We start from the raw sequence: 10,188 nt of genomic DNA, 5'->3' as shown, positions 1-10,188 counted from the left end.
CCTCACCTACTACATGTTCTGAAGGCATGAAGTTTTAGGTGATTCACCTTTACCAGAACATTCCTTGTGGTCTCAGAGAATTAAGCATCTTCTTGGCTCTTCTATGAGTTGCAACCCAAGCGTTCAGTAGCACATAAGGTGTCTATTCCAGCACGTCTACCCCCTTCAGCCTCTTTCTGTCTTCCTCCTTTGCATGTCTGTGCTTAGTCATGTCTACTTTTCTAAGCATCGGTTGTGGATATTTCAGGCATCAACAAGCCAGCAGGTTGGTGGAACCTTAGCAAGCTTACTGGATCTTTGCGGTCCTTGCTTGGATGTTACATTCTGCATCCCCAAGTCATTTTACTCTTCCTATGAGTCTTGTGTTTCATCCTCCTTGATCAGGTACCCTTAAATTCCAGCTACAGAGGTACTCCCGTGGGTCTTGTAGGGGCATGTATGTGGATTTTCACAGCTCCCCTTGGAGCTGTGTGTAATTTCATTCTTCTCTCATCAGTGCTAACATGTTATCACAGATTGTGCTGGAATTTATCCCAAGTTATCAGCTTGGCAGGAATCAGTGTGTGGCAACACCTATAGGTGGCATGTGTGCCTTGTAGCATAGAAGATTCTGACTAATCTTCCTGTGTGGGAGATATCCTAGTTCCTAGTAAACAGTGGTGGGCTACTTCTGTATGTTCTGAGTGCTTGAGTAAGTCTGTAGGTATCATAGTGATCAGGGAGATTAATCCAGATGCCTCACCTGCGCTCCAAGATTTGCTAGAATAGGCCTTTTATAAAATATACCTGTTTTAGCTAAGTGTTTAAATGCTTACTGGATGTACTGGGATAACTTAGTCAACAAAGTGCTTGCCATTCAAATAGGGGTCTGAGTTTAGACCCCAAGCATCCATGTAAAAGAAACCAGTGTGGATTGCACATACCTGTAACCCCAGACCAGGGAAGCAGAGACAGGGTGACCTAGGGGCTTTAAACAGCTTAAAGAGTCAGTGAGCTCCAGAAACAGTGAGAGTTCCTGTGTCAAAAAATAAAGGTTGGTAGTAATAAAGGAAGACAAATGCTGTGAACTGTGTCTTACACACACACACACACACACACACACACACACACACACACACACCACAGTGCATACATTACATTAACACAATAATAATAAATATTTATAGGGCAAGCCCAGTGTATCCCTTTCTACTATGGGCAATAAAAGCCTCTTTGCAAATTACCAAAGGTCATTAGATTGTGGTACTTAACAGATATCTACAGAACCTTCCATCCAAATACAAAACAATTTACCTTCTTCTCCTCTATAATGATTGAAAGCTTTGCTGGGTATAGTAGTCTGGGCTGGCATCCATAGTCTCTTAGTGTAGGTAGAATATCTATCTAGGACCTTCTGGCTTTCAGAGTTTCCATGGAAAAGTCAGGTGTAATTCTGATAGATTTGCCTTTATAGGTTACTTGACCTTTTTCCTTTGCTGCTCATAATATTTTCTCTTTATTCTGTATGTTTGATGTGTTGATTATTATGTGTTGAGGAGACCTTTTTTTTTTGGTTCAGTCTATTTGGTGTTCTGTAGGCTTCTTGTGTTTTCATTGGCATATCTTTCTTTAGGGTGGGAACGTTTTCTTCTTATGATTTTATTGAATATGTTTTCTGTGCCTTTGAGTTGGATTTCTTCACCTTCTTCTATACCTATTATTCTTAGGTTTGGTCTTTTCACGGTATCCCATATTTCCTGGATATTTTGTGTTAGGGATTTGTTGGACTTAAGATTTTCTTTTGTTGGTGAGTCTATTTCCACGAGTGTGTCTTCAACTCCTGAGATTCTCTCTTCCATCTCTTGTAAATTCTGTTGGTTATGCTTACATCTGTAGTTCCTGATCACTTATCCAGCTTTTCTATTTCCAGCATTGCCTCAGATTGTGCTTTCTTTATTGTCTCTATTTCAGTCTTTAGGTCTTGAACTGTTTCCTCGAGAGATTTGTTGATATCTTGTATTGTTTGGTTTGTTTTTTCTTCAATTTCTTTAAGGGATTTTCTCATGTCCTCTTTGAGGTCCTCTATCATAAGGTCATTTTCTTCTGATTCATCTGCATTGTGATGTTCAGGTCTTGCTGGTGTATGGATCCTAGTTTCCGGAGGTGTTATATTGAGTTTTCTGTTGTTGAATGTGCTTTTACATTTTCCTCTTCTCATCCTTTCTTCTGGTGGGTGTAGCAGGAATTTCTTCCTCTCCTGGTGGGTATGTGACCAAGGTTCACTTCTGGTAGATGCAAACAGATCCAATTCTCTGATGTTGGTCCTCTTCTCGTGGATGGAGGTGGCACTGTTACCGGGGCCTCAGCAGTGTCCAGGTGTGCAGGATCCTGCTGGGGAGTTCGGATCCCATGAGCAGATCCCTGGCGTCAGATGTCTCTGAAGTGTATTTTATTTAGAACTGAAATCATACCTTTCCTACCTTGTCTCTCACCAAAGAGTGTAGATTTAGGAGAAGAGTCGTCATCTGGAAAATGATGATTAACTTTCTCAAATGCAGATGTTTCTATTAATGAAAAAGTGCAATCGTGCAAGCCTCTAATTCAAATTATCTCCAGGCAAATTTCATGAAAACTTGTAAATAAATAAATAAAAAATGCTGCTGGCAAAAGAAGCCCCTGTTTCAGGCTACAGCCAAGGTTAGTGAACATGGAGGAAAATAAAAAAACAAATCAGACGGTAACCTGATTGCTCTTAGATAAGAAATGGGTATTTGTTCTGTTACGTATTAGCTAGGGTTTTAATTCTAAAATTTCTATTTATAATCTCTCAAAAGATAACATTTTAAAAAGTGAATCAGGGCACAGAGGGATGGCTCAGTGGTTAAGAGTTTGCACTGTTCTTTTGGAGGCCCTGAGTTTGGTTCTCATTACCTGGATTGGGCAGTTCACAGCTGCCTGGGGACCCGATGTCTTATTCTGACCTCCCTAGGTACTGCACACACATGCACAAACACACATTTAGACACACAATTAAAAATAACAAATTTTTAGAGCAGATCCATGATGTATTTTGTATTGATTCCCTATAGTTGTCCTGTGTCATGGAGATCCTGCTGTTTTGGTCTGTAGATTCATTCCTTTCAAATGCTCCAACAGTTCATAGATTTGGTGGATGTTGGGGTGGGCCAATTCAGCCCTGGTTCTGGGCCTGGGTCGGAGCTGGGTTGGTCAGCCGGCCTGCTTTCCCTCATCATCACTACCCAGGTGAGCTCTCCAGCACTGTCAGCACTGTTTTGACTAGCTCACCTAATGCAGCCTACAGCAAGGAGTGGGATGGGGCCAGTTCCCCTGCTCTCAGGTCCTCAGATCAGGGTCCCCCACACTCACATCACCAGGGCCAGCTCTACTCTTTTGCCCAGGCAAAGTGAAGGGCACTCTCTCCTGATTTTTGTAGAGGGCATACAAGGGCGCACGCGCGCATGCACGTGTGTGTGTGTGTGTGTGTGTGTGTGTGTGTGTGTGTGTGTGTGTGTGAGAGAGAGAGAGAGCTCTCCTGCTCTCTTGCCCTCTGAGCTAACTCACATAGACTAATCATGATAGAATTGGAAAACACAGTTCTTAGACCTCTCCAATAAATTAAATTAAATTTAATTAAATTTAATTTAATTAAAATTAAAATTTTAATTTAAAAAATTAAAAATTTTAATTTTAATTATTAATGAGTGTGTATGTTTGTGTGAGTGTCTGTATGGTTGCTGTGGAGGCCAGAAGAGGGTGTTGGATCTCCTGGAGCTAGAGTTCCAGGCATTTTGTGAGCTGCTGGGAACTGAACCCCACTCTTCATGACAGAGCAGGCCAATCCCTTAAGCACTGAACTATCTCCCTAGCTTCAATTATAGGGACTTTGAAGGGAAACAACTATCATACCTCTTTCTGTAAACAATTATTCCTTTTAAAAATTGTGCTAAGAACACAACCTAAAAACTACCCCTTGTGATTGGAATGTCTAGTGTCCTTCACGAACTCATCTGTGTCTGAACACTTGGTCCCCACTGTCTAATGTTCTCCATGGGCTCATCCGTGTGAACACTTGGTCCCCACTGTCTAATGTTCTCCATGGGCTCATCTGTGTGAACACTTGGTCCCCAGCTGATGGTTCTGTTTTAGGAGACTGTAGACCCTTGTGAACATGAGACCTGTTGTGGATGGAGCTTGAGGACTGTCTGCTGGCTATGGTTCCAGCCAGAGATTTCTGCTTCCTAGACCTCCAAGATGTGAATAGTCTAGCCACATGCGTGTACACCATGAATGTGTTCATGTTTTCCCACCATGAGCCCAAGTTCATTCTCCCCTAAGTTTTTTCATCTGGGTGTTCTTTAGCAAGTTTCTAGGTGCCATGCAGTGTGCAATGTAAACAACGGTAAATGATGCTGTGCCGTACAGTTCTAGGATTCACTCATCAGCATAACTAACACTTCTTCAAAGCAAGTTCCACACTCTTCTCCCCTTGGGCTCAGTGTCCCATGACTTTGAGTATTTCGGATTCCTCATAGATGTTTCAGTTAAGCAGTATTTGTCTTTCTGGAGGTGTGACAGCAGACTCGAAAGCTTCAACAGAGGGCATTGTTGAAGATCCTTGTCTCTATAGAAAAAAGCCTGGCATATAATTGAGGAAATAAATATTGAATTTAAATTTTGAGAAAATATCCCCGTATCTGAGCACCACATTCTACATTTTAATTCATTTCTATGTTTTCTCCAAAAGGTCTACATCAGTTAGCTTCAGTTGTCAACTTGAAAAATCTTCGAAAAGAGATGAAATTTCTCCCAGCTAATTGGCCTGTGGTTACGCCTGTGGGGGCATTTTTAACTTGTTAAGTGACATAGGAGAGCCCATATTATCGTGGGCAGTGCCATCTCTAGACAGGGGGGGTTGAGGTGTGTAGGAAAACCTTAATCCTTCTGTGTTATCCTTGGTTTCCTGGGAGAGTGATTCCAAAAGAAAATGTCAGGCATTTCTTCTCTCACTCTAGGGGAATGATTCCAGTGTATCTTTTCTGCATTGGTAAGTCTGTTTTCTAAAATGCTTCCTAGTGTTTCTTTAAGAATATATAAACAGTCACATCTGAAGACTGATTTACTAGTCTGGTCCTTCTTGTGGGAAGGGTTAATAAATAGCTTATTTCATGTTATATTGCTTTTTTTCTTTTCTCTTTATTTACTTATCCAATTTCATTTTACATTCCAACCCAAGTTCTCCATCCCACCCCTCCTCCCGAATCCCTCGCCTCTCCCCCCATCCACTCCTCCCAACAGGTAAGGGCTCCCATGGAACATTAAATTGGTGCAGGACTAAGCCCTCCCCTCTGTAGTAAGTGTGAGCATGACATCCCACCATAGGGAATGGGCTTTAACAAGCTGGCTCATGCACCAGGAATAGATCCTCGTCCTACTGCTGGGGTCTCCTCAGATAGCCTAAGCTTCACAACTGTCTCCCACATATGAAGGGCCTAGTTTGGTTTCATGGAGATTCCATAGCTGTCAGTCCAAAGTTCATGAGTTTCCATGAGCTTTATTCAGCTGTCTCTGTAGATTTCTCCATCATGATCTTGACTTCCCTCAAGTATTTCCTCTTCCCTCTCTTTGACTGGATTCCTGGAGTTTGGCCTGGTGCTTGGTTGTGGATCTCTGCACCTGGTTCCATCAATTGCTGGATGAAGGCTGCAGCTTCTCTGTAACTGTAGATTGTAGCTTGGTTATCCTTTGCTTTATATCTAATATCTACTTATGAGTGAGTCCATACTGTGTTTGTCTTTCTGAGTCTGGGTTACCTCACTCAGGATGTTTTTTTTTTTTTTTTTTTTTTTTTCTAGTTCCATCCATTTGCCTGCAAATTTCATGATGCCATTGTTTTATTACAGCTGAGTAGTACTCCATTGTGTAAATGTACCACATTTTCTCTATCCATTCTTCAGTTGAAGGGCATCTAGGTTGCTTCCAGGTTCTGGCTATTACAAATCATGCTGCTATGAACATATATGTTCTTATAGTATGAATGTGCATCCTTTGGGTATATGCCCACAAGTGGTATTGCTGGGTCTTGAGGTAGATTTTTCTGAGAAAGCACCCTACTAATTTCCAAAGTGGCTGTACAAGTTTGTACTCCCATCAGCAATGGAGGAGTGTTCCCCATTCTCCACATCCTCTCCAGCATAATCTGTAATTTTTGATCTTAGCCATTCTGACAGGTATCTCAGAGTCATTTTGATTTGCATTTCCCTGATAACTAAGAATGTTGAGCAATTCCTTAGATGTCTTTCAGCCATTTGAGTTTCGTCTGTTGGGAATTCTCTGTTTAGTTCTTCACCTTACTTTTTTTTATTTCTTTTTTTTCCAACATTTTTTATTTGAATTAAAAACAGGATGTTTTGCATGACAATCCCTGTTCTCTTCTCCCACCCATCCTCCCCTACCCATCCCCCCAACTAAAACCTTATCTGTTACATATCTTTTCTGCTACCCCCCCCCATGGTGAGGCCTTCCATAGGGTGTCATCAGAGTCTTTCATATCCTTTGGGATAGGGCCTAGGCCCACCCCCATGTGTCTTGGCTCAGGGAGTATCCCGCTATATGGGATGGGCTCCCAAAGTCCACACCTATGTTAGGGATAAATACTGGGCTTCTACAGGAGGTCCCATAGATTTCTGAGTTTCCTCACAGAAACCCATGTTCCTTGGGTCTGGATCAGTCCCATGCTGGTATTCCAGCTATCAGACTGGGGAGCAAGAGTTCCTGAATGTTCAGGTCAGCTGTTCCTGTGTGTTTTACCAGCGTGGTCTGGACCTCTGTGCTCTTCACTGGTCCTTCTCTGCATCTGGATTCCAGTTCAGTTCAGTGATTAGTTATGGTGTCTGCTTCTACTTCCACCAGCTGCTGGATGAAGGCATATAAGTCAATCATCAATCTCATAAGCAGGGGAGGGCATTTAAGGTAGCCTCTCCTCCATTGCTGTGATAGTTAGCTGGTGTCATCTTTGTAGATCTCCAGACATTTCCCTAGTGCCTGTAAACCAAAAATATCTCCCTCTATTATGATATCTCCATTCTTGTTATCGTGTATTCTTCCCCTGACTCATATTTTCTGCTCCCTCATGTCCTCGGCATCCCTCTTCATTTCCCCTTATTCTCCTAGCTCCCTCACCCCTCTTCCCATGCTCCCAATATGCTCAGCAGATCTTGAACCTCTCCCCTTCTCCAGGGGACCATGAATGTTTCTCTTAGGGACCTCCATGTTTATTAGCTTCTTTGGCAGTGTGGATTGCAGGCTGGTAATCCTTACTCTATGTCTAAAATCCACATATGAGTGAGTACATATCATGTTTGTCTTTTATCGATTGGGTTACCTCGCTCAGAATGGTTTCTTCTAGATGCATTCATTTTCCTGCAAATTTCAAGATTCCATTTTTTTTTTCCGCTGAGTAGTACTCCATTGTGTAAATGTACTACATTTTCTCTATCCATTCTTCGGTTGAGGGGCATCTAGGCTGCTTCCAGTTTCTGGCTATTACAAATAGTGCTGCTATGAACATCGTTGAATATATGTCCTTGTTGTATGAATGTTCCTCTTTTGGGTATATGCCTAAGAGTGGAATTGCTGGATCTTGTGGTAGACTGATTCCCATTTTTTTGAGGAGTTGCCATACAGATTTCCAAAGTGGCTGTACAAGTTGGCACTCCCACTAGCAGTGGAGAAGTTCTCCCCTTTCTCCACATGAACTGTCATTGGTGTTTTTGATTTTGACCATTCTGACAGGAGTAAGATGGTATCTCAGCATCTTCACCTTATTTTTTAATTGGATTATTTGATATTTTGTGGTCTAGTTTCTTGAGTTCTTTACATATTTTGGAGATCAGCCCTCTGTCAGATGTGGAGTTGGTGAAGATCTTTTCCATTCTGTAGGCTGTTGTTTTGCCTTATTTACTATGTCCTCTGCCTTACAGAAGCTTCTCAGTTTCCAGAGATCCCATTTATTGATTGTTGCTCTCAGTGTCTGTGCTACTATATTTAAGAAGTGGTCTCCTGTGCCAATGCATTCAAGGCTACTTCCCACTTTCTCTCCTGTCAGGTTCAATGTAACTGGATTTATGTTAAGGTCCTTGATCCATTTGGATTTGAGTTTTATATAAGGTGATAGATATGTAACCATTTGCATCCTTCTACATGTTGACATCCAGTTAAGCCAGCACCATTTGTTAAAGATGCTTTCCATTTTCCATTGTATCTTTCTGGCTTCTTTGTCAAAAATCAGGTGTTCATAGATGTAGATTAAAGTCAGGGTCTTCAATTCAATTCCATTGATCCACGTGTCTGTTTTTATGCCAATAACAAGTTCTTTTTATTACTGTATCTCCATAGTAGAGCTTGAAGTCAGAGATGGTGATGCCTCCAGAAGTTTTGTACAGGATTGTTTTAGCTATTCTGGGTTTTTTTTTTTGTTTTTGCATATGAAGTTGAATAATGTTCTTCATGTTATATTGTTAAGTACTGTATTCGAAATGCCAAAACTTAGTAACATCGTGTTATTTGTTTTTGTTCAACTACTTTGTGTGAATTAAACAACTTATTTTTTTTTTCCTGCAAAATCTCATAGGCTTCTCCAAAAGTTTACTTGAATATTTTCTCAGGCTTTTCCCCATTGTGTGGCCCACCAAGATGCTGCTGACATTTGAGGGTGCTCTCCTGAACTCAAAGTGAGGGCTGGAGTGGAGTCCAGTCTCAGACCCTGCAGTCCATGTTAATAAGAATTGCTTCAAAGCACAGATGCTGCCTGCCTGCACTGGCCAGTACTATCCTCCCTGCCTGCATCGGCCAGCATTTTCTTCCATCCTCCTTTTTTTGTTGTTGTTGTGAGGTTTAGGAGTTAAAGCTCATTCTGACACCATTTTGTTGAAAAAACAGTTCTTGGAAATAAAGGTTTTCACTCAGTATACTTCTTCGGTATCTAATTACTAGCCAAGTGCACACACAAAAACACATTTTCTTTCTTTACAGGACTTATTCTTGTTGGAAACTGGCTTGAATTCTTTTTGAAGCAAAATACACTTTGTCCTCATTTCAAAGAATCTGTTCTTGTTTTGAGCAACAAAGGCTCAAAAAGATTTAAAAAAAATACTGAAGCATTATCTTTAAGGCAAGACATGGTGGCATACCTGTAATCCTAGTACCCAGGAAGTTGAGAGCATGGCTGCATGTGCACCATGTATGCCTAGTGCCCACAGAAGCCAGGTCCTCTGTAGCAGCAGCAGGTGTAGTTTTGAGTTGGGATTTGGGGCTTGATAAGAGGCAATCACCATGTTTCCTTCCTTTCTTCTGGTTCTTACTCTCTGGTCACAAGGCAGTGGCCGAAATGTATTTGCTGTGTGGACTTGGATAGGCTGATTGTGCTGCAAACTTCCAGGGATGGTTGAGATTTCCTGAAGCAAAGTAGGCCTTGTTCAAACTTATGCAACAAAAGCAAAGCTGTTGTCAAGTGCCTACTTGTGCCAGGCAGATGGCGGTGTGAGGAGATGAGGCTGGGAACAAGTCTGGCATTCTCTGTAACCTCATGATTCACATTTAGAAGGGAAGAGAAAAGGATGAAGAAATGTTTGTTATATGTAAGAGATGATGAGAGAAGATGGCAAGGTATACAGGTATTGGAATGACACATGGCATCTCATAAATATGTCTGATTACAATTGTAAAATCAAGAAAGGAAATCTATTTTCTAGGACTGAGTCAGGTACGGCCTCTCCTGGGACCAGTGGACCTTGGATAGCTGACTCACATTGTAGAAAATATCTTTTGGCTATATTTTATCTTCCACTATCACCCCTTTGTAGGGGACTGATTGTGATCTCATAAGCTAAGGGAGAGGGAATGCTTATATTTTTTTTATGTGTGTGTATGTATGGGGTATGCTTGTGTTTGTGTGCACATGTGTGTATGTACATGTGTGTGGATGCCAGGGATTGATATTGGGAATTGCTCTGAGACTTAAATTTGAGACAGGGTCATTAACGGAACTTGACACTCATAGTTGGCTAGGCTGGCTGGCCAGGATTCTAGGCAGCCTCCTGCTTCTGTCTCAACAGCACTAAGATTACACACGTATTCTACCATGCCTGACTTTTTCTGTGGGTGCTGGAGATCTAAGCTCAGGTCCCCATG

The sequence above is a fragment of the Cricetulus griseus genome, chromosome 5 (assembly GCF_003668045.3).
Source record: "Cricetulus griseus strain 17A/GY chromosome 5, alternate assembly CriGri-PICRH-1.0, whole genome shotgun sequence".
Lineage (NCBI taxonomy): Eukaryota > Metazoa > Chordata > Mammalia > Rodentia > Cricetidae > Cricetulus > Cricetulus griseus.
Note: the sequence above shows the minus strand (reverse complement) of the source record.